Genomic DNA, 4,014 nt, shown 5'->3' with positions numbered 1-4,014 from the left:
ACAGACACCTAGGAAAATCCCAGGCACTCCTTGTTCCCTCCTGGACTCCTGGCCCAGGCTGGAGGACAGCTGGAGTTGGTCCTTGGGACTGGGCCTGGGTCTAGGCAGGTGCTGGGGAGGAGTGAGAAGGGGGGATGGACAGAGATGCGGGAGCAGCCTGAGGGGCATGGGGAGGCGCTGCTGGGGTGTCTGGGTAGAAGGAGGGGGACCTGAGACGTGTCAAGTCACGCTCTCTGCTGTCCTTGGACTTTGGGACAGAACAGGGTTTCATTTTCCAAGCAAGACATCCAGACGTGTGCTTTGCCAAAGGCCTTTTTCTTCTTTTTTTATTTGAGAATTTATTTATATGAAAAGTCTTACCAAGGTATAAACATTCTGGGCCTTTGCGCATGCTGGGGTCTCAACTGGAATGTTCCCACAAGTCCCCTCCCTGTGTGTCTGCCTGGTGAATTCCAGCTGTCCATGAGGACACTTCTTCAGGGGGCTTTCAGTGACCCCTGTCCTCCTAACCCTGGGGCTGCCACTCCATGCTTGGATCTTGCAGTCCCTCCAGTCCTCCTGACTTCATGGGACAATCACCCCCATTTTTCTTTCCATGCCAGTCTCCCTCCGCAGCTCCTCTGCCTTGTTCTGGGCTGCCAGGTGCCCTGTGTGCAGTGGGGCTCGGCAGGTGACAGGTGGACAGACCTTCAGTCACAGGTGGTGTTGGTGTCAGGGTGAGCTGTCTTCCCAGCAGGAGTCGCCTGGGATAGGGTCTGAGGTCTGCTCCTTTAGGCAGCTCCAGGCTATATACCCCAGAGAGGGGACACACCACACGAGGCCAAGAAGCCGCCATCCATGACCCTGTCCTTGGCTTGAGAGAGGAGTGGGGCTTCACAGGGACCCCTGGCCCCTGGGGGCTGCCAAGGTGGGGCAGAGATAGAGCAACTTGCACAGGGACTCTCAGGACCCTTGGGTGTCTCCGCAGGCCTTGTCCCCAGGGGGAGCACTTTTCCCAGTCATGGGTGAGCAGACCAGGAGGGGGGACCTCGTTGGGGCCCCTGGCTTGAGAACTTGGGGTCAGAGGGCTCTGTAAACACAGGCCCCCTGCACCCAGCCGCTCACCCGCTCCCTCCCTGCTTGGCAGCCGCTGCTGGGGCTGTTAGCCTTGGCTGAGGCTTGCAGAGGCTGGAGCTCTCTCACACCATAAATTCCTGTCTTCTAGGAATCCAGCCTGGGAAAGAAAGGAAACACGGAGAGAATATTTGATTAACATTTTTCCAACGTGACCACATCACAGGGCCCTGTGGCCGGAATTCTCACCCTGGCCTGGGTGGGGTGGGACTCAGCTCGGCCCGGCAGCCCAGGAGGGTGGGCCGGGCCAGGCTGTACTGGCTTGCAGCAGACAGGGGTTCGGGCTGGCATTGTTCCCAGGTAGGGGTTCTTGTCAGACACCTGGCTGGCCAGTAGCCTAGGAAGCTCACTTCTGACCTCTGGGGCCTGGTTTCAACCCGCCGCTCCCCACTGTGGGCGAAGTCCTTTCTGACTTCTGATCGAGTATTTTTTCTTTTTCTTTTATTTTCTGTACTTGGTTGAACTCAGGCTCCTCACACTGTCCTTTTTAATTTTTTTTTTGAGACAGTGCTTTATTAAGTTGCTAAGTTGCCCAGGCTAAGCACAAACTTGCAATCCTCCTGCCTCAGCCTCCAGAGTGCTGGGTTTGAGACGCCCAAATGATGGGTGTAAGCTATCAGACCTGGCTGTGGTAGATTTTTCTTGACCTCACCATCTCAGGAGTGCTCCTCCACGGACCCAGTCTAAGACCCTCTCTCCTAGATCCCAGAGCCCCACAGCTGTAGCGTTGTCCCTGCCTGTCTGGGCCTGGGACATCTCAACTTCAGAAGGTGCATCCCTCCATCCCCTGCTCCCCCAGCTGCCTCTCCTGCTGAGTCCTAAACTGAGGGTCCTTTCGAGGCTCTCTTCCTCTGTCTGGCCTGAATCCTCCGTTGGAGTTATGGTGCTAGGTGCAGGGTCACAGCTTTGCTCCTAAGTGCTTCCAAATCTGAGGTCCAGAAGCGAAAGTCAGGACTTCTGGGACTGTGCCCCTTCAGCTCGCGAAAGTCAGTGAGGACTCTGAACCAGACTCAGAGTGACAGGGGCCTCCTGGAGAAAAGACACCCTAGCCTAGACCCTGATGAGCAGCATGGACCTCTTCATCCATCACCATTCCCCATTGCTCCTGTTGCTGTCATCATCACCCGACACTCCCCAGCCACACTCCCATCACTCACACTGAGTCTCCAGCCCCCCATTCCACCCCAACCTATCTTCCCACCTCACCACCCCAGGCCACCTTTGCTGGTCACCTGCCTTAGGGACGATCCTGCCTCAGCTGTCCCCTGCAGATAGGCTGGACCCTTTAGAAATGAGAATCTTCCCATTTCCCTGAAACTTACCCGTCACTTCCAGGAGCTGCAGGAAGTTTTGTAGCTGGGCATGATGGTGTGCACCTCTAATTCTAACACTCTGAGAAGCTGAGGCAGAAAGATGTCGAGTTTGAGTCTAGCCTGGGCAATGTAGTGAGTTAGCAGACTATCTCAAAATGAAGTATTGAAAGGTGCCGGGGCGCAGCTCTGTGCGAAGGCCCTGGCTTGTGGGACTTCCAGCTACGTGTGCCAATCTTGCCCCAGCCCTCTTTTGCTCTTACTCTGCTCAGCAAGCCTGCAGCCTCCTCCTTCTCTCCCATTTGGGGAGCAGCCTGCCTCCCTGCAGGCAGGACCCAGCCACCCCTCCCTGGAGCAGCCTCTCCCTCTTCGCTGTGCATCTGGGCCGGGACATCATTTCTCCAGAAAACCTCTTTTACCCCAGAGTCACAACTTCTGGGTTCTCTGGCCTCAGGTGTGGAGCCCCCAGGATCAGAGCCAGCTGGTGACTGCTCAGGTCTCTACACTCACTGTGGCCACACAGGAAGTGGTTGCTGTGGGGGTCTCTATCACCTCGCCTTTCTGCAGGAAGTAATCTAGGCTGTTTTCTCCTCCCTGGGAGGTCTGAATGTTCTGCTGTGACCATGGTAACTTGGTGATTAGGTTCCACCTGGGCGGGGTGGAGGGAAGACCTGGGGATCTGGCTCTGCCTATGGCATCCTGAGTCTATGTGAGTGAGGGACAAGTGTCAGGATGCCTAGGGAGCCTTTGCTTCTAGGAAAATCATCCTATTTTTCTGTCACCATAATGAAATATGTGCTTGTTAACTTAGAGCTGTAGCAGAAAATCACACAGTTGCAAAAATCACCTAGCAATGTACTTCAGGTGCCTAGTTGCCCAGGTAATAGCTCTGTTCCAGATTCAGCTGCTCCTGACTCAGGGACAGTTGGTCACTCTGATGCACATTGTATAAACCCCAATTGACCAGGCATGCTAGGAGTTTCTGCTTGCTGTTGCAGACAGGTTTATTTTCACTTACAAAGTTGGAGTTTCCAGGCCAAGGTCAACTGGAATGCTTGCTCTGAGGGTGGCTCATCTTAGTGAGAGTCTATGGAGAACAGGACTACTCACCTCAGGCCCAGGAAGCAAAAGAGAAAGAGGGATAAAGTTTCCACAGGGCTTCCAAATCCTAGTAAAGGTTCCATGTCTCCCAGTAACACCACCATGGAGACTATACCTTTAACATCCTGGCCACCAGATGGTGTACATCTCAACCATAACACTTTCTGTTTCTTTTTCTTGCCATATTGCATAGGCATGCGCCTACCAAATGCATAGTCCTGAGAAAGAGGAGTGGCAGGCAGACTTTGCACTGATCTGTGAGCAGGGCTACCCTGTGCTCCCTGTGTCTCATGGACTCCTCTGTCTAGCACTCAGTTTGTCCTCAACTTGTGAGGTTTGTCTCCTCGTATTTCATTTCATTGAGGAGGAACAGTGAGTTAACTTGTCTGAGGTCAAACATTTATTAGGTGGCAGAGTTCTTGTATAAACCCTCACCATCATGACTTCAAAGCCCATCATCTTAATTACTATGCTATAAAGTCTCCAATAA

General features: G+C 53.7%; 1 long non-coding RNA gene across 1 annotated transcript; it reads right to left on the bottom strand.

The window, feature by feature from the left end:
* Positions 1-298: 298 nt before the first annotated feature.
* LOC134472374 (uncharacterized) lies at positions 299-2,855 on the bottom strand. The gene is made up of 2 exons (XR_010042179.1): positions 2,436-2,855; positions 299-1,213 (listed from the first exon to the last, which is right to left on the bottom strand). It is a non-coding gene; the product is annotated as an uncharacterized LOC134472374 (long non-coding RNA).
* Between the last annotated feature and the right edge of the window lie 1,159 nt (positions 2,856-4,014).

The sequence above is a fragment of the Cavia porcellus genome, unplaced genomic scaffold (genome assembly GCF_034190915.1).
Source record: "Cavia porcellus strain 051 isolate PalLab524CR breed Dunkin Hartley unplaced genomic scaffold, mCavPor4.1 scaffold_23, whole genome shotgun sequence".
NCBI classification, from domain to species: domain Eukaryota; kingdom Metazoa; phylum Chordata; class Mammalia; order Rodentia; family Caviidae; genus Cavia; species Cavia porcellus.
Note: the sequence above shows the minus strand (reverse complement) of the source record. Positions and strands in the feature narration are given on the sequence as shown.